This window comes from Rhinopithecus roxellana, chromosome 18 (genome assembly GCF_007565055.1).
Source record: "Rhinopithecus roxellana isolate Shanxi Qingling chromosome 18, ASM756505v1, whole genome shotgun sequence".
NCBI classification, from domain to species: domain Eukaryota; kingdom Metazoa; phylum Chordata; class Mammalia; order Primates; family Cercopithecidae; genus Rhinopithecus; species Rhinopithecus roxellana.
The window spans coordinates 66,954,861-66,980,918 of NC_044566.1; the positions used below are offsets into that span (position 1 = coordinate 66,954,861).

The 26,058-nt window shown below is 43.4% G+C and overlaps 1 long non-coding RNA gene across 1 annotated transcript in view; it reads right to left on the bottom strand.

The window, feature by feature from the left end:
* LOC115894579 overlaps positions 1-26,058 on the bottom strand; it is a 62,492-nt gene that overhangs the window by 11,979 nt on the left and 24,455 nt on the right. The window contains exon 3 of the long non-coding RNA XR_004054708.1: positions 14,586-14,808. This is a non-coding gene — a long non-coding RNA (uncharacterized LOC115894579). The remainder of the gene's footprint in view (positions 1-14,585; positions 14,809-26,058) is intronic.

The following is a 26,058-nucleotide window of genomic DNA, read 5'->3' on the forward strand; positions in this document are numbered from 1 at the left end:
GCAATCACAGCTCCCTGCCACCTCACCCTCCTGAGTTCAAGCAATCCTCCCATCTCAGCCTCCCGAGTAGCTGGGACCACAGGTGCACACCACCACGCCTAGCCAATTTTTTAAATTTTTTTTTGTAGAGAAAGGGGCCTCGCTATGCTGTCCAGGATGATCTTGAAATTCTGGCCTCAAACGATCATCCTGGCCTCCCAAAGTGCTGGGACTACAGGTGTGAGCCACTGTGCCTGGCAGATCCCTCTTTAGAATTCTCTTGACTTGGTGGCCTTGTGACTTCAGTTCTCTAACGGGCTCCTGCAAAGTTATGATCTTGCAGCTTATTCGGCTTCTTATTCCCATTAGGGTGGGAATGATGTTCCTTTGTCATTTTCTACCTTCTAAGCAGAAGCACTCCCCAAAGGCAACATTTTGACTATGAGTAGGATGCATACGTTGATCATTTTGCTGATGCCATTTTAGCTATAGTTCCCATTCCCTCACTTGCCCTGCTGGCATCCCACAACACACATTGGAAGCCACCGCCTGGGGCGAAGCTCTGATCTGTGGCCAGCGTTCATGCACCAATCAAACTCATAACCTGGGTTTCATCAGTACCATGCTGCACTACTTGGGTAACCAGCCACCCTGGTGAGTAATCAGATTATATGATAGGGGTAGAGAATCTGAGCCTCCCACATGGCTATCACTTTTCACATCAGGGCTGTGTTTTGGCAAGATCTCATAAATTCTCACAACGGAGAAAAGCAAAGTGTGAGGCCTATGTGGTATAAAAGAAATAGAGATGAATCGGTCTAGTAATTAACGTTTAGTAACTTGACCATCATAGCCAATCCAAATGATTTAAGTCTGTCTATTAGCTATCTAAACCTACCCTGTGTCTGGTTTTGTGCCTCAACTCCTAACAAACTTACATTTTTTCTTGAGATTTATCAAATCAGGAAAATATATAATGCAGTCCACATGGAAAATGGAAGCATGATATTTTCCTGAAAGTTATCTGATTTTTTTAAACTCTAGAGGCCATTGTAAAAATACCTTTACTAATAATCAGCTTTTGTAATGTTTTTAAGGTTAACTTGTCCTCGTGTCATGTATGTTTCTGGTTGGTGTTATATCAGACCTGGGATAAACAAGCAGTGCCCATTTGAGCTATCATACTTTGCCAATGAAATTAATGCCAGTTTTCATTAAGTTGCTTGAAGATTGCACCAAAAAAAATTTATCGTTTACATTTTTGAAGCAAGTTGTCTTAAGTTTAAATAACTGCAGAGAACTGTTTTCTCCTAACTAAGGAGTAATAAATGTAGTTACTGTGCTATAAGGGCCACATGCTGCTATGGTTTCTGAGGCAATTTTGTAGTTTAAATTATAAACACTAGAATTCAAATGTTTATCATCAAAGTCTTAAATTCTAGTATCACAAATCCTAGAATGCCAGCCAGGGAGCAATTACCTTTCTAACTGAGTAACAGGCTAAGAGGACCTGTGTGGAGCTGAAGACAGACACCTCAAATCGCTGGGGCACAGGGAGGGCGGCCAGATGTCCTGCAGGGAGAACCCCAGGGGAACCATTCCCAGGGGTGAAACCGTGCCGACTCGGAGGTAGTGTGCCACTTGGAAGCAGTGGCACCGTCTGATGGTATATGCCTCACTTCTTCATTTATGCTCCACATTCGTGGAAGAGAGCAAAGGTCTGTCTGGCTTTCTCATGTGCCCAGCTTTACGAATTTTCTTTTTGCAGAACAACAAAGCAGGAATGTGTTTCGTGGAGCCATCTAATCCAAACCCCTCTACAGACAAGAAATGAATGACAGTTTTATGTCTAAAATGAAAAGAGCTACCAATCATTTGTTAGATTAAAGAAAAGCTTACAGAAGGAACAACAAATGCTGGATGATAGTTATTTTACCTAAACCAAACTGTATCCCAAAACATAAGTATACAAGTATATTAGCTTTCTTTAAGCATTGATAACAGATCATGCAATCTCATAATCTCATTTTTTATGCTAACGGACCCTTATCAATTGGCTGACTGCATGTTTGTTCTTTAGTGGTAACAGTTATTCAGACAGTAAATATTTTGGAAAAAAGTAAAATTTTCTTATATGTCTTCTCTCAGTTTTTCCCTTCATTTGAAAACAGTTAAGAAACACTTGATCAAAGAATTTCGAATTGACTAGAAAAATAAAATATTAATTTTTTTAGAGAACATATGTTCACTGTAATTATCTAAGTCCTATGTCAGAAAACTATTGAGATTTTTGGTTGGGCGTGGTGGCTCACGCCTGTAATCCCAGCACTTTGGGAGGCCAAAGCGGGCGGATCATGAGGTCAAGAGATCGAGACCATCCTGGCTAACACAGTGAAACCCCATCTCTACTAAAAATACAAAAAATTAGCCAGGCGTGGTGGCGGGCGCCTGTAGTCTCAGCTACTTGGGAAGCTGAGGCAGGAGAATGGCATGAACCCGGGAGACGGAGCTTGTAGTGAGCCAAGATCGTGCCACTGCACTCCAGCCTGGGCGATGAGCAAGACTCCCTCTCAAAAAAGAAAAGAAAAGAAAGGAAAAGAAAAGAAAAGAAAAGAAAAGACTATTGAGATTTTTCAATCATGTTGCATTGCTCAGATTTGTATAAGCTATTTCAAAATACTGTCACATCTATTTCAGGACCTTTGTTTAAAGAGGTACTAAGTGTCAGTTCATTTACTCATGGCAGAATTGCAATTGATCTAACCACTAGCCAGGGTGACAGCTCCAAAAGAGGCCGTTTGTGCTTTTTATGTGGCTGGTTGGCTTTACGTTGGCAGCTCTTCAATATGCTTTAGGCACATCTGTTTCATGGCTTTATTTGGAAAATGAAAGGGTTATGGGAGCCTGGAAGACATTGATGTTGTCACCAAATATGAATTCAATCTCTTGGTCTTTGAAACAGCCTCCCAAGACACAGTCTATGCATTTGATTCCATGTGGAACAGCTTAGGCAATTGACGAGGACTTCCATATTAGATCAGAAGTGTTTTTCCAGATGCCACTTAAAAATAACACACAGAGGCTTGGAGTTTGCTTTCCAGGGGAGGCAGCATTTAGAGCAAGGCTTATCATTAAGAGCTCCAGCTTCTGCTGATGAAAAATGTTAATCTGTTCTTTGCAAAAGGCTACTGGGATATTTTGTCCCTGTCAAAAGAGAGGTTAAGAGAATGCGTTGACGCACAGCCTTCTTTATCCCTCTGCTGAGGAGCTGTGCCTGGCTTCAGGAGAGGAAAGCCAGGGGCGTCAACAGAGAGAAAGAATTGACATTCGAGTCTGGAGGAAATGATTTCACTGGGGAAAAAACAGATGAAAGCAGGTCTGTTCAAAGGATGAGGATCCAAGGTATGGATTCCTTTGCAGGATTTTTGCTTGGTTCTGTTTCTAGGCCCTTCTCTGATTCACTTGGCCAAAGTCATCTGCATCTCCTCCACATTCCCATGACATTTGATTGAAGTGCTTCTCTGAGGAGAATGATGTCACTGTGCAGTCTGTGATGAGGTTTTGGTCAATGCTGGACTGTGCACATGGCAGTGGTCCTATAAGCTTAGAATGGAGCTGAAAAATTCCTACCACCTAGTGACATCGTAGCTGCTGTAGCACTGTATGTTGCTCACGTGTTTCTCGTGATGCTGGTGTAAAACAACCTACTGTGCTGCCAGTCATAAAAACGCAGCGGTCCCCTACTCCAGGGCCATGGACCGGTACCAGTCCATGGCCTGTTAGGAAGTAGGCCACACAGCAGGAGGTGAGTGGTGGGCGAGGGAGCCTTACCACCTGCGCTCCGCCTCCTGTCAGATCAGCAGCAGCTTTTGATTCTCAAAGGAGCACGAAGCCTGTTGTGAACAGTGCAGGCAATATATGTCGCATACGATTATGTATAGTACATAATTGATAGAAAACAAACAACTGTATTACTGGCTTATGTATTACTATACTTTTTGTCATTAAGGTGTACACATTCTACTTACAAAAAAAAAGTTAACTGTGCAACAGCCTCGGGCAGGTCCTTCGGGAGGGATTCCGGGGAAGGCACTGTTATCACAGGGGACGGCAGCTCCATGCCTGTTGTTTCCCTGAAGACCTTCCAGTGGGACAAGTTGTGGAGATGGAAAACAATGACATGGATGGTCCTGATCTGTGTAGCCCTAGGCTAATGTGTGTGTTTGCGTCTTACTCTTTTTTTTTTTTTGAGATGGAGTCTTGCTCTGTTGCCCAGGCTGGAGTGCAGTGGCGCGATCTCAGCTCACTGCAAACTCTGCTTCCCAGGTTCATGCCATTCTCCTGCCTAAGCCTCCCGAAGAGCTGGGACTACAGGTGCCTGCCACCACGCCTGGCTAATATTTTTGTATTTTTTAGTAGAGATGGGGTTTCACCGTGTTAGCCAGGATGGTCTCCATTTCCTGACCTAGTGATCCGCCCGCCTCAGCCTCCTAAAGTGCTGGGATTACAGGTGTGTCTTCGTCTTTAACTAAAAAGTTAACAGTTTTAAAAGTTTTAAAAACAGCTTTAAAAATAAAAAAAGCTTGTAGAATAAAGATATAAAGAAAAAATATTTTTGTACAGTTGTACAATGTGTTTCTAATTTTAAGCGAAATGTTATTGCAGGAGTCAAAAAGTTTAAAATTTTTAAAGTTTATAAAGTAACAAAGTTACAGTAAGTTGGGCCAAGCACGGTGGCTCATGCCTGTAATCCCAGCACTTTGGGAGGCTGAGGTGGGTGGATCACCTGTGGTCAAGAGTTCGAGACCAACCTGGCCAACATGGTGAAACCTCATATCTACTAAAAATACAAAAATTAGCTGGGCCTACTGGTGGGCGCCTGTAATCCCAGCTACTAGAGAGGCTGAGGCAGGAGATTCGCTTGAACCTGGGAGGCAGAGGTTGCAGTGAGCTGAGATCGTACCACTGTACTTCAGCCGCGGCGACAAGAGCGAGACTCCATCTCAAAACAAAACAAAACAAACAAACAAAAAAGTTACAGTAAGTTAAGGTTAATTTACTATTGAACAATGAAAAATCTTTTAAAAAATAAATTTGGCGTAGCCTATGTGTACAGTGTCTCCAAAGTCTACAGTAGTATACAGTACTGTCCTAGGCCTGCACGTTCACTCACCATTCACTCACAAACTCACCCAGAGCAGTGAGGGAGTCCTGTAAGCTCCATTTCTGGTAAATACCCTACTTTTATTTTTTTAATTATTATTATTATTATTATTTTCTGAGACAGAGTCTCACTATCCCACCCAGACTGGAGTGCAGTGGTGCAATTTCAGCTCACGGCAACCTCTGCCTTCCAGGTTCAAGAGATTCTTGTGCCTCATCCTCCCAAGTAGCTGGGACTACAGGTGCCCGCCACCACACCCAGCTAATTTTTGTTTTGTTTTTGTTTTTGTTTTGAGACGGAATCTTGCCCTGTCGCCCGGGTTGGAGTGCCATGGTGTTATCTAGGCTTGCTGCAACCTCTGCCTCCCGGGTTCACGACATTCTCCTGCCTCAGCCTCCCGAGTAGCTGGGACTACAGGTGCCGCCACCTCACCCGGCTAATTTTTTCTATTTTTAGTAGAGATGGGGTTTCACCATGTTGGCCAGGATGGTCTCGATCTGACCTTATGATCCACCTGCCTCAGCCTCCCAAAGTGCTGGGATTACAGGCGTGAGTCATCGCACCAGGCCAGGTGTGCCATTTTTTATCTTTTATACCATATTTTTACTATACCTTTTCTGTGTTTAGACATGTTTAGATGCACACATACTTGCCACTGTGTTACAGCTACCTACAGTATTCGGTAGGATCACATGCCGTGCAGGTTTGTAGCCTGAGAGTAACAGGCCATACCACACAGCCTAGAGGTGTAGTAAGCTCTACCAACTAGGTCTGTGTAAGTGCACACTGTGATGTTTACACAACAATGAAATCGCCTAACAACACATTTCTCTGCCTGCATCCCTGTCGTTAAGCAACACGTGATTGTGCGAAGGAGATTTGGGTGCATGTCTCTCACCCAAAGTACAGGCCAGTTTCTTTGAAGGTATGAACCCCGTCTTCATTTTTGTGTCTCCTCTAATGTCTTTCAAGTACAGACCATTTACAATGTAACTCTTCAGCAAATGTTGAGTGAAGTGAAACGGAATGGGATAGAGAGGCAGCAACGCATGAAAGAAATTTGAGACTAAGGATGGAAGGGGGATTGCCGGCAAAAATCAAAAGAAACTCACAAAAAAAGAGTCAGAGAATCAAGAAATTTGTTCTAATCATGCATTGCATCAACTTAGAAAACAGGATGCCTCTTCATAAGAAAAGTATTTGAGTTCCATCATATTTACTCAGAAACCACTACTCCCTTATGCAAGATGAAGTTTGTGTGTGGGAAAGGAAGACAAGGAATATTCCAGTTCTGAACTCCAGGTGCACCACCTGCAGCTTGATAGATTCTCACTCCTCAGTCCAGGTTTCCTGCCATAGAGTATCAAAGAACAGTGGTAGAGATGGGTTGAATCTGAAATAGTTGTGGGCGAAGTCTTCAGTCTGTTTGACTCCCTATGAAATGAGTTCGGATTATTTATCACTTCAGAAAAAAGGAAAAGCCAACTTCCTTCTGAGCAGTAAAATGAGCACAATAAAAATGTCTCAGTGTGTTCTCCGGAAATCTCACCCAGAAAGCCACTTCACACTCTCAAGGTAGAACATGAAACTCCTAGATTGTTCCAGAAGTCTTGCTCAATCAGGAACATCTAAATGGTTCCTTGGCAATAAGCAAACAAACAAAGGCATAATGTTGCTTCAGCATTTTAAAATAAGAGTGTTCTAGAAAGGCTTTCCAAAAAAAGAGTAGTCTGTATGTTAGAAATGAGTACTAGATAGCCTGTCTCTCTTAATCACTGAAAATAATATTCTCTTTCCCACTAACATAATCCAGAATAATCTTCTCATATTGTTATGACACTTTCAGAAAGAAACCACCTGTGTGTATCACCTGGCACAATTTGAAACTTGTTAACAAGGTGGTGACAAGGAATTGGATGCCAGGCGGCAGTGGCAGCTACATGTTCCCACCAAAGTCAGTTTTGATCTCCCTGTGCCTTGCTCACCAGCAGTTTAAGCGTGTGACTTTTCTTCAATGAGCAGCAAGATCACAGTTCTTTGCCAGCAGGTGGTGCAAAAATCATTTTGCAAAAGTACTATTCACAGAAAAGCATAGGTCACCTCAAACTGGGGACTCATGGAACACATGGCCATCGCTTCTGGGAGAAGCAAGGACTAGGCTCTTTATTTAATATCAATTTATGCTACTTCCAGAATGAACCACCCCTTCCCCATCCCAACCACCCTGCCACAATGGGTCCAACACACTGGGTTGTAAAGAGTTGACTTGTGTTAACCATTTTGACAATCCCAAATGTCCTATTTCTAAGTTCTCACCTCATTCCCTCTGCTTCCCCTAGATACTTAAAGTTGACTGCAGCCCTGCAGTAGACCATTAGCCATTCCTCAGAGAGGCAGGCTATCTGTAACTTGACTTCATGAGCCCCACCCTCTTCCTCTCACTCTGTCTGGTAGGATTAAAGTGAGGGTCTGACGGACCCTGTTTGCTGGCCTTCTAAATCCCATTCTCCACCTTAGTCTCTGCATCCTAGAGATGGGATCCAGTGCAATCAAAATTGGTTAAAAGCAATTCACTGTTGTTATTATTTAGCAACGGAAATACTGGACTGTGAGACGTATTGTAGAGAACAAACTAAAAATGTTAGCCACTTTGTAAATAAAAATGATCATAGAAATTCTGAACAGTTTAAGATCCACTTGATTATTTCCTATAATCTCAGTCAAATTTCTTAACTCTTCTGTGCCTCGAGTTATGTCTTTATTTATTGGGCATAATCTATTTTTGCCACCTGACAAGAGAGAATGTGGGGAAGTCTAATACACTGTAAGCACCAGAGAAGATACCGAAGATACCCACATTCAATCCTCGAAGATACCCACATTCAGTCCTCGAAGACACCCACATTCAATCCTCGAAGACACCCACATTCAGTCCTCGAAGACACCCACATTCAGTCCTCGAAGACACCCACATTCAATCCTCGAAGACACCCACATTCAGTCCTCGAAGACACCCACATTCAGTCCTCGAAGACACCCACATTCAGTCCTCGAAGACACCCACATTCAGTCCTCGAAGACACCCACATTCAAGCCTCGAAGACACCCACATTCAAGCCTCGAAGACACCCACATTCAATCCTCGAAGACACCCACATTCAATCCTCGAAGACACCCACATTCAAGCCTCGAAGACACCCACATTCAATCCTCGAAGACACCCACATTCAATCCTCGAAGACACCCACATTCAAGCCTCGAAGATACCCACATTCAGTCCTCGAAGATACCCACATTCAGTCCTCGAAGATACCCACATTCAGTCCTCAAAGATACCCACATTCAATCCTTATTCTCTGTGCCAGGCACTGTGCCAAGGACTTTCACAAACTTTGGTAAAACAGCTACAAAGAGGTAGTGCCAGGATTCAAATCCAAGTCTTCTGTCTCCCAATGCTTCTCCCACTTCCTATGCCGATTCATAAACCCTCAGTCAATCCCAGATCACAGACTCCAGTATTCAGATTCTAGAGAACCCATAGGTTGAAGATGACCTTCAATGCCATGGTCTTCCTTTGCTGCAGAGAACACCACTGTCACAACCTCCTAACCAGGAAAGACCACCCCCCAACCTGCCACCAACATATGCACACAGCTTGCTTTAAAATCACTCTGACTTGGCCGGGCGCGGTGGCTCACGCCTGTAATCCCAGCACTTTGGGAGGCCAAGGCGGGTGGATCACGAGGTCAGGACATCCAGACCATCCTGGCTAACACGGTGAAACCCCGTCTCTACTAAAAATGCAAAAAATTAGCCAGGCATGGCAGGCACCTGTAGTCCCAGCTGCTCAGGAGGCTGAGGCAGGAGAATGGCGTAAACCCGGAAGGCGGAGCTTGCAGTGAGCCGAGATCTCACCACTGCACTCCAGCCTGGGTGACAGAGCGAGACTCTGGCTCAAAAAAAAAAAAAAAAAAAAAAAAAAAAAAAAAAATCACTCTGACTTTACAAACAAAAAAATGATCCTGGAAGGACTGGACATTCTGCTGACCATCACAGAAACAGCTGGCTGCGATCTTCCCTTCAACTTAGAACATCGGAGGTCTAGTTCTCAGACTGCAGTAGGAGAATAGACAAATTGTCCCTCATTCCTCACCCTTCTGTGATGGTCAAAGATATCTTTGGGTGCACTGGACAGCCCTTCAGTAATCTCTTTGCCCTGGGACCACTTCCAGAATCTTCCCCTTCAGCTTCAAAGCCTACACTTGAGTCTCCATGCCCACCCCCACAGCTCCTTTTTGTTGTCTGCATCCGTAGTCCAGCCTAGCCCAACCCGCCCTCTGCCTTTCCTCTGTGCTCACCATTGAGGCTGTGCAGGAGCCACACTGGGAACCTGAACAGTCTTCCTGCCCCAGCCCCTCAGGCTCCTAGGCTCTGAGACTAACCCCCACATTATTTAGTTATGGTTGGAACACTCCTTTGCATTTCTATCACTTACCTTTCACAGAGGAGGGAAGGCAGCTCAGATTCATCCCCAAAAGTTACTTTCTCCAACCTAATTCTGACCAAACACACAATCTATATGCTTTGTTAGTGCAGTTCCTAAATTTACCTACAGGATGAATATAGATTTCATATGTAATCCTGTAAACTTGTATTAGAGAGCATATTTTATATTGACACATATCATGCAATTCATTCTCATCACATTTGTGGATGACACACTTTAGGAAGTATTTAGGAAGTATTTCCTTCCTAATATATTTTAATATCGTATTTAAGAATATAAATGTTTTACAAAAAGTTTGTAAAAATTAGCTTGGCATGGTGGTGTAGACATGTTGTCTTAGCTACCCAGGTGCCTGAGGTGGGAGGATCTCTTGAGCCCAGGAGGAGGCTGTAGTGAGCTATGATTGTGCCAATGCACTCCAGCCTGGGTGACACACACATGCAAAAAAAACAAGAATATAAATGTTTGATATAATATATATTTTATCCTTTTCCTTACTAATTCTATTGGTGCCTAACTTTTCTACTCAACTTTTGCATTCAGTTTATCAAATGAATGGTCCAGGTGATATCAAGACCACGCATCACTTTTGCATTCAGTTTATCAAATGAATGGTCCAGGTGATATCAAGACCACGCATCACTTTTGCATTCAGTTTATCAAATGAACGGTCCAGGTGATATCAAGGCCACGCATCATTTTTCATATTATCCATGTTATTCAGTAAATGTTTAAGTATAAATCAAATATATTCACTGAACTTAGCTGCAGGAAGAAAAGAATGAACAAGCAATGCTCTTAGCCCTGGGGGAGTTTATTATCTAGAAAGGGAAAAAGTTAAGAGCACAGCCACTGTTGCACTAAAATGCAGAATGAGGTAAGACTGTCTCAGAGGCATAAAGAAAGCTGTCTAGAAACACAGAGGAGGGAGAGATTGTTCTGGCTGACTGTAGGGCTAGAGATTAGAAATAGAATCAGAAAAGAGGACGAGATCTGTGGCATGTGAGGGTGAGGGCATTTATGTCAGTCAAAATGGATGAAGAGGAGATTCCAGTCCAGCATGGCCAGTCAGAGGACAGGGGAGGCCCCAGCATGTGGGGAAGCTGCAGTTAACTTTTTCCCAAAGCCTCCCACTGGTGAAGGAGAACTGAGAGAAATAATACCAAAAGCCGCCCAACTAAAAAGGAAGGTATGGATTCAAGAGACACTGAAAGAAGTGCTTCAGACTGTGACACGGGCTGGGTGTGAGAAGGAAAGCCGACAGTGCCCTTTCTAAGCACTAAGCACTGTATTCTACGTATCTGATGCGATAACGCTAAATCCTCAGGATAAACTCTACAAGAAAAATAAGAAACCAAGACATACATGAAAGAGCTGGCTGAGGGCCAAGTTGTTAGAACCTTCAAGGCTCCAACAAATTGAGATGGTGTTTGCAGGCAAAGGGGAGTTGCACTGAGTTTTGAACAAGAACATGGCCTGGAAACATAGGCTGGTGAGTAAGCAGGTGACCTCCAGGGTCAGACTTTCTGGGCCTGTACCCACTGGATATGTAGACTTGGACCAGTTCTGGGAGGATAATAACAGTCCTGCCTACTTGGAGTAATGTGAGAATTAAATAAGTGAATACATGTAAAGCATTTAGAGCAAAGGGTCAGAGTTTTCAGAGCCAGTTCCAGGCAGGCTGCACGGCAGCTGTGCAGAAGGGGAGACACCCTGAACAGGTCAGGCACTCACAGGACCACCTGCTGACACTGTCCACTGGACATGACGTGCTGATGAGCTAAACTTGCAAGGATGTGGATTTAAAAGACATTAAGGTCTGTAATCCCAGCACTTTGGGAGGCCGAGGCAGGTGGATCACCTCAGGTCAGGAGTTCAAGTCCAGCCTGGCCACCATGGTGAAACCCCGTCTCTACTAAAAATACAAAAATTAGCCAGGCGTGGTTGGTGGTGGGTGTCTGTAGTCCCAGCTACTTGGGAGGCTGAGGCAGGAGAATTGCTTGAACCCAGAAGACGGAGGCTGCAGTGAGCTGAGATCGCACCACTGCACTCCAGCCTGGACAACAGAGTGAGGCTCTGTCTCAAAAAAAAAAGAAAAAAAAGACATTTAAAAGAAGAATCTCAGAATTTGAGCACTGGTTGAGTGTCAGAGAGAAAGATCTGGGATATCTCTCAGGCTAGATTGCTGGGAGAACAGGGGTGCCAGTAGCTGACAAGAAAGTTGAAGAAAACAACTGGGCGTTTGGAGTGGGAATGTTGTGGGGTGGTTAAGAAGACAGAGGCTCAGATTTAGGTGTGTTTAATTTTATCACCAGTGGAATGTCCAAGTAAAGATGTCTGACAGCAGGCAGTGTGAAATGCTTCCTAAAACACAGGAGAAACGAAATTCTATAAGGCTTGTCATTATTCCCACGGTGAATTTCTACTCAGTCTTCAAAACACAGCTCAAAGGCTACCCCTTGTGTGGAGTCAATTGTGTTGTGCCACTATCCCTAGCATTTATCAAATTGCACTGTATTTGTTTAACCATCTGTATCACTGAGCTCCTTAAGGAAAGAAATGTCTTGCTTTCATCCTTGCATTCATGTTCAGTGATATCTGGTTGAATTGGCAAATGGATATAAACATCATTTCAAGAGCATTGTGAATGTAAATCGTGAAGATACATGATATTCCAAGGGAGAGTGGAGAGAAGGAAGAGAAGATCAAGGATAGATTTCCCCTTCGGAGGACTCCTGCATTTATTTAAAGGATGGCAGGAAGAGGAAAATGTCATTGCTGGAGGGCACAGAAAGATAGAGAATAGTGAGGTCACTAGAGAGTGGAGCCCTACGTCAGACAAGCCAAAGGAGGTTTCCACAAGGAGAGGGCATTGGTGTCTTGTGCTGCGGGGGCAGAGATGGAAAACACAGGCACACCTGTAGGTGGGGGCACGCCTGGGGCCGGGGGCTGGCGGGGGGAGAGTTCACAGGGGAAGGAAGGATGCTAGCTACATCTGAGGGGTCAGCCAGGACTCGGTGCTGAGCCAGTGTTGGCCTGGTATCCCCAAAGCTTCTGAGTTTTCAGGGAAAGCCAGAATGCAGGTACATGTATAAACATTAAACCTTAGTGACTAACTCAAGTTTTAAAAAATAAAAATAGGATGCCCAAGGCTACAGGTCTAACAGATCCTGCCTGACCTGGAGGCAGCCAGTGTATGACCTCCAGTGAGGAAGGAGGAGACTGACAGAGCAGACATCTGAAATGGTGTTAAGTGCCGAGGGATCTACCAATGAGTTGGATGTTGAGGAAACAGAGGCACAACACATGGAAATGAAATTCTCTTGCCAGGTCTTCTTGACTTCCTGGACTGTGATGAACGGTCATCTTGGGAAGACCCCCTACACCAAATGTGCTTATCGGAATCTACTCACTCAGAACAGCATGGGTTAGTTCCACTTACTGCTTTGAGAAAGCTCAACGGGCAGAGGCAAAATAAAAGCTGCTGTCCCTAAAAGCCTCACTATAACACCTGCGGGGTATTATATAACTGTGACTGGATTTAATCAGTTAAGGTCATACTCATTAGCATCCATTAGTGTCTTTTGAAGTCCTGTGGAGGTCCCAGGAGATTCAGATCCTGAAGTGATTTTGTTTTGGCTGCTGCCTGCTGGGAAACCAAGATAAGAGCCTCCAGAGACTGAAAATACAATAGAGGTTCACAGTGGAAGGACTCTTGGCTGAATCTATTCAGTATTAGTCTTGCCTTCCAGAGAGCCTTTGACCGGTAAGGACGTCTGAGTGTTAGTCCTCCACTGAGCTCTTACTGCGTACCTCGGGCAAGTTGTTCACCCTTTTACACTTGGTTTTCTCATCAATAAAATTGATATAATGATAGCAAGGCTAAGACTTTGTGGAGGAGGTTTTATGTATTTATCATAGTGCAACATGGAAGTGAGCGCTTCATTGTGGGTGTGTCTGGAGAGTATGCATCGTAAGTGAAAAAACATCTAAAAACTCAGATACATTTGTCTTTTCTTTTAGTCCATTATCTCCAAATGACAGACTAGACTGACATCACAGACACACATTCAATGAGCTGTTTGCAATCACAGTCTTCATCTCTTGAAAACATTCATACTGGTTTCATTTCAAAGGCAGTGCTGTTTGAAGGCTGTGAAGTATCTTATTGGAAAGCTCCAGTAAACAGTATCTTATTTCACTGAGAATTTCTGGAAAGTTACTTCAGAATTTTTCAAGATGGTACAGGACAATCCTGCTCTACTCAAAAGAAGCAGAGGGTAATTTAGTAGCTGTGGTTGAAATTAAATCATGTTGCCAAAACAGTGTGAAGAATCTCACTGAGGACTTTAATGGTATCATTCTCAATTTCATGAAAGCTAAGTACAACTTAGGGTTTCTGATGCACTCTCTTACCGCACAGTTCTTCCATTTAATGTTTAATCTTTACTGCCGCTTTGATGTATGAATTTGTTTATTTTGTAATTGTTTTGTTTAAAGACACTCTATGATTATTTCACTGTTGTGCCCATTCTTGCAATCCATGGGATTTTAAAAAATCTGCCTATCGCAGGTAATCTCTAGGGCCATTCTGCCAAAAGAAAATAGTGGGATTAAAATCCCACACACATGCAAGAAGCAGCTAGGAATGCACTGGAGTCAATTTAAATATATACTAAATATAGGATACATGCATCCAGTAGAATGCAGATGTGATTTTATTCCAGTTCCAGGCTTGTGCATTTTAAGCACCTCTTCCCTCCAGCCAGTGCTGCTGGTGGCAAAGAGCTAGTCTTGGGTGACCCAGGAGACACCCCTCTGCTTTCGGATAATTCTGCCCCAGAGCAAGGACCTGGGTGAAAGCTGTAGACAGGAGCACTGCTTTGGCCCACCACATACAGAGACATATTCTTGCAGGCTTAAAAAGAAACTGACCTGACATGTTTCCTCAGCGCAAAACTCTTCTGCCCTTAGGACACCATTTCTCATCCACATACACCAGTTCCTTGGTTGCAAAGCAAGAGATTGCCCAGGGTTCCTGTGAGGGGCAGGTATTGGGTGTGAAGGCATACAGGGAGGCTGGCAAAGGCAGTTCCTGAAACTGATGGTCCTTCGAAACTATGTACGTTTCTCATGTTGCCATTTTCACATTAAAATCCTAAAAGTAGAGAGAAATTCACTCAGGTTTCTTATAATCATGAGTTTTCATAATCAAAATTATTATATAAGTTAACTGAGTGTGTAGGTACTTTTGAAATAAAAGGAAAAGTGACCTGTATGTTATCATTATGTTGTTATTATGAAACAGAGTTTGTATAGTTCTTAGAAGAATGCAAAACACTTTCCTACACTTGAACTCATTCAAGTCTACCAACGAGATGGCAAAGACAAGGATGATAATTACAGTGATGATGGTGATGACAATGCTTATCTTAGAAAAAGATACTGAGACGTTCACGATTGGTAAATGTCAGTGTTATTACTATTGTGACTTTTAAGACCATTCTTCCCAACTTCACGCCATTGCCCTATACCAACATTTTATAGAATAGTTCCTATTGTGGAGTTCTGTGGGCAGGCTAAGCTTCTTGTCCACTTAAATAGTAACAGTCAAGCTGAATCAGTTGCACTGGAAGCCTGGATGTAATAGGATCCTTTAACATGTGAACGGCATTCAGTATGAAGTACCAGAAATAAAGGACTTGTTATAATTCAGCACTGCTACATAACAACCTGACAACACCAGCTCTGCGGACAGAGTTAGGGAAACCCCTGCAGTTTTCTCTGGCTATAGCAACTGAGTTCTCTACAAGCCTTCTTGCCCCAGTATTTAGCATTGCACCCAGGAAAAGTCAGTGCACAGTGCAATTTTTAATTGAATGCTTATAGAAACATGTCATTTACTCTTCCAAAACATGATTAATGTTGATTCATTTAAAATATTGATCAACAGACATACATCATTGAACACACAAACATGTCTCTCCTCTTAATAAACAAAATGTACACGAACTGAGTATATTTGCCCTCTTTCTACTGATTTGCCTTCCTGTTCTGGACATAAATCCTCTCTAATAAGCTGCACACAAAATTCTGAACCCTGGTGTATACCTGAAATCTCTTATAACTGTCTTTTTTCCCTCTCATTTCATTGCCTTAGTTCAATCACTTCACAGTATCTTTAATTTGATTCTTTACTAAGCTGCTTCTAGACAAGCAAACTGCCCCAATTTATTCACAGTAAAACAAAAATTAGTAAATGGAGTTACTGGGTTGGTGTAGACTAATCAAATGCTCACGGCTTCAATGAATGTTTAGCGAGTTTCTGAAAGCACATGGCTACACAGTTACCTAATTATAACGCTGTTGTTTTTAGTGGCACTAAGAACAATAATCCTTCTTCTATAAATCTTTATTTCCCTTTTTGAAGAGTTTTGATTCATTATTGCATTATTTTCTATCCATTAAATATGTTGAATATCAAATATATTATTTCATGAGCCTCATCTGAAGTACCGGGCGTTTAAAGCGCAGGGTTTCATACGGTCCAAATCTTAGGACTGGGCCCAGAGGTAAGTGAAGGTACTTATGATTAGATAGAAAAACAAAATTAAAGGGATTACTTAATAATTATTTCCAAAGCCTGTAAAGCTTGATCTCATCCTTAGTGGCAATAATTTAAGAGAGAGAGGATACGTTGATTTAAGTCAATGGTTCTCACAGTTGAGGATGCTTTTCTCCCCAGGGGAAGTCTGCAGTGTCTGGAGACATTTTTTATTGTCATGGCTGGAGTTTGGGAACAGCTGTTACTTTTGCCTAGTGGGTCCAGGCCACAGGTGTTGCCAGACATCCTACAGCGCATAGGACGGTCCCCCCACAATGAAGAATTATTGTCCCAAAATGTCAGGAGTGCGAGATTGGCAAGCCCTGGTCTAGACTGGACCTGAAAGTTAGTCTCCTGACACCACATATCAGACTCTGAATTACACAGCTAGGGGAATGTATCCAATTTTCTGAAACAGGAAAACAACAACAACAATAACAACAAAGGGATACACTGGTGATGATGATTTCCATGTTTTCATCACCAGCAGTTGATGCTGTGAAACAATTACAAGCTATCAGGGACATTTAAAATTCATGATTGCACCTACATGAACCTCTTCATAGGCTGCTCTTCCCTTTGACAAGATTTTAGGCCAAGCAGGCTTGTAGAGGGTGTGCTGAAGACCTAGCCAACATCAGGCATTCTGATCTGGATTTGTTTTTCCTCTTCATTTCCTGAACTGACTTGGCTATGGATTAATGTTATCTTTACTCTCGCTTTAAGGCCTTAAAGTGTTGATAGCCGCATATATTGCATGTCATTTCCATTAGGAAACGCATCAACATCAGTGAATTTCAACGAAAAATGGCCTGCAATAAAACTGTGTGGAGTGTGATTGCAAATATGTAAATTATTTAAGTGCACAAAGCAATGTGATATCTTGTGGGTGCATGTGTAGGTGCTATACACATCTTTAAAATCCATACAGAATTCACCCTGTCTCCACACAGCCATACCACCCAGCTGGGTCCAATTGCAGCATCTCTGCCCTGGATTATTGCTGCGCTCCTTACTGGTCTTCCCGCTTCTGCCATGCCCTTCCTGGAGTCTATTCTCAGCACAGTAGCTGGAATGATCCTATTAAAAATCTGCCCACCCCAGTCATACTTCTTGAACCTGGGCTTCCCCTTGCACTTTCTTCTGAAGCTACACCAACATCTGCATTGTTTCTACAAGGCACTCATCTTCCACCGCCACTGCCTCCTCAGCCAAGGACCAGTCCCCAGTAATCTGTGAGCTCTTCTCCTCCACCTCTTGGGTTCCTCCCTGAATGTCTTCTTTCCGCTGAATTGTTTCCTGGCAAGCTTATCCAAAACTCAGCAGCTTCCCCCAGCCACAACACTCTCCCTTGTGCCCTTTCCTGCACATTTTATCATCTAACAAACCACAAATTTTACTTAATATTTTGCTCATTGTCTGTCCCCACACCCTTCCAAATGTCACCTCTTTGAAGACAGGCCACCTGCATTTGTTTGTTGAGCATTTGGATATTCTCTTCTGTGGCGTGCTTAATTTCAAAATGAGGTTTTCTTATTATTTGTAGGAATTCTTCATCTATTCTGGAGAAGTTTGTGTCAAGTGTATGCACTGTGACTATCTCCTCTCCGGTTGGCTTTTCACTTTTTAACGGTGTTTTTGGTAAATAGAAATTTAAGGTTTTGATGAGGTCCACCTGCATGCTTTTGGATATTTGAAATATTTTGTAATCAACTCCGGGCGCGGTGGCTCACGCCTGTAATCCCAGCACTTTGGGAAGCCGAGGTGAGCGGATCACGAGGTCAGGAAATCGAGACCATCCTGGCTAACACGGTGAAACCCCGTCTCTACTAAAAATACAAAAAACTAACCGGGAGTGGTGGCGGCGCTTGTGGTCCCAGCTACTCCGGAGGCCGAGGCCGGAGAATGACGTAAACCGGAAAGGCGGAGCTTGCAGTGAACCCGGGAGGCGGAGCTTGCAGTGGGCCGAGATCCGGCCACTGCACTCCAGCCTGGGAGACAGAGCGAGATTCCGTCTCAAAACAAAAAAAGAAATATTTTGCAATTAAATATTTTAATTGGAAAAAAACAGAAAAGGGAAGGCCTTTCTCTTTCACTCTTAGACAGAACATATGGTTCAAAGGATCATTCCTTCCTCCCTCCTCTCTCCCCTCCATGCTATTGTACTCATGTGTATCTAACTCCAGGATCCACACGGAAGGTAATTTTCAAGTGGGTGGGGCCCGCTCTCCAGCTCTTCCTGCCCCGGCTCCCTGGCCTCCCTGGCTTTCCAGGGTACGAGGCTAGCAGCGCACCTGGCCCCAGCTCCCTTGGGGGACAGCGAGCAAGGCGCGTGGAAGGGAGGAGGAGAAGAAAGGGGAAGGGGAAGGGCAAGGGCAAGGGAGGGGAAGGGGTTGGCGGCGGCCTGGAGCTCCGCACGTGCAGGGACGCTGGCGCCGCAGGGCAGGCGGCCAGGGCCTCGGAGGCTGTGCCTCTTTCGAGTTCCAGGAAAGTCCACCTGGACAGGGCGGTAGAGAGACGTGCAGCCCCCGCGGGGCGAGCTCGGGCACACTGGCTCTCCAGGATCCGCAACATTTTCCAACTTGGAAAATGTCCTCTTTTCCTATTGCAGAATAAATACACTAGGAGAGAAAACTAGATCCCTAACTTCAAAACGTTTTAGAACAGAGTGTGTCTCTTAAAACTCGCACGGTGGATGACGCCAAAGCAATCTATTCTTTTGTTTCCAGCAGTTTCCAGTTGAAAAATTCCTTTGGGAATTTCTTTGCATCTCAGGCACAAATTCAACAACAGCCTCAAGTAGCACTGTCTGCATTGCTGAATTCTGATTTCTCTGACCTCTAACAGAAGTCTTCTGTTTTACTTTTGGAGGTAACTGAAAGGGGTTGATTTAATCTAAAAGCTCTATTCTCCTGGTGAAAATTTCTTAAGAGATCTCCGCTTTCCCTTGCACTTATTTCATGGGAATTAAGATGCTGTGTTGTTATATGGCTTGTGATGCAAAGATCTGCGCTCCAGGGAATAGGAAATTTGGTCTTGATGAAGATAGTATCCTCTTAATAATACCCTAAGTGTTAATTAAGCAAGCACAGTTCTGAATAATATCCGGTATGTAGTTTTTAAATTTTTAGATTTTTTTTTAATTTTTGTGGGTACACAGTAGATATATATATTTATGGGATACATGAGATATTTTGATGCGGGCACAAGGCATAATAATCACATCATGGAGAACGGGGTCTCCAGCCCCTCAAGCATTTATCTTTGTGTTACAAACAATCCAGTTGCACTTTTCTCATTATTTTTAAATGTACAATTAAGTACATTTGACTATAGTCAATAATAACCTGCTGTGCTATCAAATAGGAGTTCTTATTCATTCTTTCTATTTTTTTTGTACCCTATCCAATATGTCTTTTTTGAATGGAAAACAGAGCTAGATAAGCTAGTGAAATTTTCACATGAAATTGAGAAACATAAACAAATAGATATGTAGAATAATGTCAAAGAAATTATAAAGGAGAAAAATAAAAGTAACACACTACAAAATAAGACATCTTAGGAAGAACTGAAGAATGATAAAATCAAGGGGACCAAGTTTTATACATAGATCTTTCTTAATAAAAATTAGTCATTTATTTATTTAGCCAGTCTTCACTGGCCATCTGCTGTGCCACACCGGGTTGAGATGCTGAGCATGGCTACCAATTTATACAAGGGATTCATCTGTCTCTAAGGGTGCCCTAAGGTCAGGGCTGGCCCTGAGACAAATTATGAAATATACACTATGGCCAGGTGCAGTGACTCACGCCTGTAATCCCAGCACTTTGGGAGGCCGAGGTGGGTGGATCACGAGGTCAGGAGATCAAGACCATCCTGGCTAACGCAGTGAAACCCTGTCTCTACTAAAAATACAAAAAATTAGTCGGGTGCACCTGTAGTCTCAGCTACTCAGGAGGCTGAGGCAGGAGAATCGCTTGAACCCGGGAGGCAGAGGTTGCAGTGAGCTGAGATCGCACCACTGTACTCCAGCCTGGGTGACACAGCAAGACTCTCCGTCTCAAAAAAAAAGAAAAAGAAAAGGAAATATACACTATGTATCTTCAGCTTTCCTACTCCTCTTTTTGCAACTTTCTCCCAGCCCTTTTCCCCTTTCTATGGTTTATTTTCTAATTCTAGTCATCAAAATTAAAAACTTCTTTTAGGAATTATGTGTGTAGTTAGTGTAGTTATGTTTTGGTCCAAATTTAGGTCAGTGTCTCCTCCCTGTATTTGTCAGCTTCAGGTGCCATAACAAAATACCATAAAGTAGGTGGCGTGAACAACAGAAATTTATTTCTCACAGTTCTGGAGGCTAGGAAGTCTGAGATCAAGATGCCACAGGTTTGGTTCCTGGGGAGGGTCTCTGCCTGGTTTGAGGCAGCTGCCATATTTGTGCTCCCATGACCTCTTTGGGGTCTCAAAGGGAAAGAGAGTGAGCAAGTTCTCTAGTGCCTCTTATTTGTAAGAGCACAGATCCCATAATGAGGACTCCACCTTCATGACCGCACCTAAACCTAATGACGTCCCAAGATCCCATCATCAATTACAATCAGCTAGGGGTTTTAATGTGCCCCTCAGTGTTCACGTGTGGGAAATGTAATCCTTATTGCCACAGTGTTGAAAGGTGGGACCTTAAGAGGTGATTAGGTCTTGAGGTCTCTGCCCTCATGAGTGGATTAATGTCCTTATCACTGGAGTGGGTTTGTTATCGAGAGAGTGGATTTCCTATAAAAGTGAGTTTGTCTCTCATGCGCACACGTGTTCTCATGCTTGCCTGCCTTCCACCATGGGATGATACAGCAAGAAGGTCCTTGCAAGAGGCAGGCCCCTCGATCTTGATCTTGGACTTTCCAGCCTCCAGAACCATGAGCCAAATAAATTTTTGTTAATTATAAATTACCCAGTCTCAGGTATTCTGTTATAGCAGCAAAAATAGACTAAGACATCATCACATTGGGGTTGAGGGCTTTGGCATTTGGATTTAGGGGAATGAAACTATTCAGAGTAATACTCTCCCAAAGCTATTTATATTTAAAAACTTATCTATTTCAATTGAGATATGTGGCTGGCTCCAGTAAAGCAAGTCAGAAGAGGGTGAAGACAAATTCATCATCCAAAGAAGATAACAGAGGGCCCTTTCTGTTACCCACAAGCATCCCATGCTTCATTATTGATAGGAACACATTTTATTATTGCTGTCCCACATTTTATTATTGATAGGAGCTTGAAGGGCTACTTATTTAACTGTAAGTTTGAAATAACTTGAGTTATAGTCAAAAAGAAAGTCTTGAGTTGGGTCAGATATTCCAGGATTTACATCACGGAACAGTAAAAAAAATGTTCTGTCTGCAATCTGCTTCTCCAAAGACTCCAGTTGGAATGCTCAGAGCAGTATTTGTTAACAGAAATAAGTTGATATAATTGAGAGGATCCAGAACAAGGCACCAAAATGATCAAAGGAGTGACTTGTGCATTTAGATCAAAAGACTTGGCAGTGCAGGTCAAGCACTGGTGGAGAGGGGATACCTGGTACTTGATAAGCGTCTACAAATATTTAAAAGGTATTAACAGGGAGGAAGGCAAGCCCAATTTTGCCTGCTTGGAGGTGACATAATGTGAAACAGTAAAGGTAACACCAAAGAATGAGCAATGTAGCCAGAAGATCAGGATCTATTTCCAGCAAAGAGCTACAATGTGAAGCAAAATTACACAATGTGAAGCCTTGGATCCACTGTACCCCCACCAGAAAGTAACTTTGAACAATTTCTATTTGCAGCTCACTGTGTCTTACATCTTTCTTGCCTGTATTAGCTCATCATTGAGTACTTAACAACTCACCTCCTTCTCTACCTGTTACCCAAATCCATCAATGACAGTATGCCTATTTTTGGAAGAATATGATTTATGTAGCCAAGCTAAGATAGAAATTTGCAAACAGAAGCCAGGCCCGGTGGCTCACGCCTGTAATCTCAGCACTTGGGGAGGCCGAGGCAGGCAGATCACGAGGTCAGGAGATCGAGACCATCCTGGCTAACACGGTGAAACCCCATCTCTACTAAAAATACAAAAAATTAGCCAGGTGTGGTGGCGGTGCCTGTAGTCGCAGCTACTCGGGAGGCTGAGGCAGGAGAATGGCGTGAACCTGGGAGGCGGAGCTTGCAGTGAGCCAAGATCATACCACTGCACTCCAGCCTGGGTGACAGAGCGAGACTCCATCTCAAAAAAAAAAAAAAAAAAAAAAGAAAAAGAGAAAGTTGCAAACAGAAAAGTATTTGAACAGCTGTTTTCATTTTATGTGTTCCATATGCAGCACTTTTGTTAATTCAGGAGTACAGAGTTTAGAATCACGAATTTTAAGAAACAGAAGCAAGCTTGAGGTGATCCACTTTCATCAGAGAGGCTAGGTGACTTCTATAAAGTGCATGAGCCAGAGACTTCTGCAAAATGCACAAAACAGAGCAGAGACTAAAACCCAGGTCCTCACCAAAGTGGGGTTTGATTATTGTCAGGTAGCATTACCTTTTTTTGCTTTTAGAGACAGTGTCTCGCTCAGTTGCCCAGGCTGAAGTGCAGTGGTGCAATCATAGTTCATTGCAGTCTAAAACTCCTGGGCTCAAGTGATCCTCCTACCTCAGCCTATAGAGTAATCCTTTTTCATTTTTTAAAAAATGCAATAGTTTCCATTTCTCTTTTTTTTCCTAAAAGCTATGACAAACAAATTTTAGGACTTTTTTTTTCCTTTGCTGGATTTCCAGTCTCACACTTTTATTATTGCTTAGGGTGGATTTACTTAAAATTCTAAACTAGGTTTGCTAATGGTAAAGCACTTATCTTATCCTAGGGGAACAAGGCCTTGCCTCAAGGCTTGAGCAAAAGTCAACCCATCCGTTGCCTTTCACACACAGTGAGATGCCTGGGCTGAGAGGAGGCTGCTCCCCTACACGTGAATGGAGAACTCTGCTCAATACAACTTCTCCACTTAGATGGAGCCTCCAGCGGGGCACACCTGAGTCTGAAACAGGAAGCTGTTAAGCTGTCAAGAACCATGCTTGGAGACATTCTTACTAAACAAAACATTTTACTGAAAATTAAGCTATAGTTATTTCTTTTGTACCTACGTAAACCAAAAAGTGACTGAGACAGGTCTCCATTAATTTAGAGGTTTATTTTGCCAAGATTGAACACATGCCCAGGAAAAAGAGATACAAGTTACAATAGGATCTGTGGCCTGTGCTTTTTTCCAAAGAGGGTTGTGAGGACTTCACTATTGAAAGGGGAAAGAGTGGGTAGCAGGGGAAGGAGGAAAGGAAAAAAAGGTAATGAGGCAAATTGTTACATTCTTGTGGGGCTTTGATGGGGCTCACTGAATCCACATTTTACATGTGAAAAGAGGGAGTAGAGGAACTGTCAAAAATGCATTCATCCTAAGCTAGGTAAATCTGCACTTTACATAGGATAAAGTAAACACAGAGTAGAGGAAGAAGTCAAATATGCTTTTGGCGGGCGGGGTGGGGGTGATTTCTCGTCTTGCCTTTGTCCCGTACTTATGAAGATAAGTGTTCATTTACACTGTCAGGATGAGATTCAACAGAACTCTGTTTGGGGCTGGTTCATGGGAGGGATATGTATTCTGAAAGATTTGGGAGCCCACAGGGAATTCTTGTGAGCAATCTGTGAGGGAGTCCGCCCGAGGAGAGAGGTGGCCTTCTGTGATTGCTGCTCTCTGTTTAGGAACAAAAGGAAGGCAGTTTTATATGACTCAGTTGCCAAACTTCACTTTTCCCTTTGGCATAGTGAGTTTGGGGTCCCGAGATTTTATTTTCCTTTCACACCTCAACATTTCCTAGCGACAAGATGATTGTGGTGTGTGAGCTGCATCGTACAGTAATGAACTGCATATCTCACCTCCTGGACTCATGCTCTGTTCACTCCCTATTTGGTCCTCAGCACTGAGCTAGATAGGAGTGATACGAAGATGAATAGGACGTGGCTCCTGCCTTCAAAGAGCTCAGGGTCTAATGTGCAAAGTCGCAATGCAAACCAATTTATAGGGCTGTGCTGTAGGTGCGGTGGTGGAGCGAGGCTGAGTGTATGATAGAGCCTTCAAAAAACAGAGGAAAGAGGCATCTTACCCTGGTGAGGTTATGGAGAGCTTCCAGATCAGTCTTACTTTTTTTCGGTTGTTAAGCATCCTTCTCTCCTACTTCTCTCCATATATACAAAAATATATAATAAATATTCCTATAGAGGTTTTACTGGGTTTATATCAAACTTGTCATGCAACTGGCCTTTTTAAAAGACTCAAAAAAAAAAAAGACACATCCTTCCTACGTAACCAGTTCATTTTTTTAAATAGCTACACAGTATGTATTTCTGCAATTTAACTATTGCTCGGCTTTTAGACAATTAGGTTGTTTCTACTTTTTATTCATTGGTAACGTAATCTGGAGGACAGCCTCTCCTCTCATTTTGGTCCCAGTGGGGCTATCTGCCTGCCCCAGGGAACACGGGGATGGGTCTTTGAGGTCGACCCTTCAGCCACTGGGGTCTGGGATCCTCCACTGGCCAGCACTCTCTTCACCCGGGTACTTTTCAGAAAACCATGGATGAGGGCCCATGCTGTTTCCCCAAAAAAAAAAAAAAAAAGTATGATCCTAAGACCTTCCTCAGATCAAATACACATTTGCCTCCAGAGTCCCTGAGTAATACTTCCCCTGAAAGACTAATGAGGCATTTTAAGTACCCTAAAGTGTTTCAGCATTAAAGGCAAGAAAGGGGAGGAAATGGAGGGGTGTGGTGGTCAAGAGTTGTTCGTGGCTGGGCACGGTGGCTGATGCCTGTAATCCCAGTACTTTGGGAGGCCAAGGTGGGTGGATCACCCGAGGTCAGGAGTTTGAGACCAGTCTGATCAACATGGAGAAACCCCGTCTCTACTAAAAATACAAAATTAACCGGGCGTGGTGGCACATGCCTGTAATCCCAGCTACTCAGGAGGCTGAGGCAGGCGAATCGCTTGAATCCGGGAGACAGAGGTTGCAGTGAGCCAAGATTGCACCATTGCACTCCAGCCTGGGCAATAAGAGCGAAACTTCATCTCAAAAAAAAAAAAAAAAGTTATTTATGTGTGTTCCCTCTGTTGTTCCACACGAGAGGGTCCATGTCTCTCTGTTTGGTCCTTCGGAGGACATTCTGGGTAGGTCTCCCCAACGCCTCCTCTCCTCCCCTAGTCCTCTCTTCCCCTGTCCACACCTTTCTCAGTAGCATCAGCTCCACCCTGGAGGACTTCGAGGATGACTCAGTGCAGCCTCCCTCTCTCTGTGTCATGCTGGCATCTCTGGAAAATTCACAAGCCCTTGTGCCAAGGAAGGGGGAGGGACATAAACGGGCATGGCTTGTCTGTCCACCAGTGAAGCTGAGGCTGATTAATAACCCAAGTACCTAAAGAAAACACAACTTACCATTAATCTACACGAGGAATTTGTTATCAAGCCCATGTCTTCTGTCACTTTAACCCCGACTGTACTCCGTACAAAACAATTACCTTGGCCGAACTGAGTCAAAGGTGCACCAGGCTCTCTCCTGGCCGAATTTCCATGATGAAGTCCCCGTGTTAGTTAGCTGAGAACTCCTCTGCATGGGCCATCAGGGCAAATGGCACCATTAGCGATAATTTTTTCTCTAATCTCCAAGTTGCTCTTCTGAGAGCAGAGGTGAACGCACACATAATGTTGAAATGGATGGCTGGGCATGGTGGTTCATTCC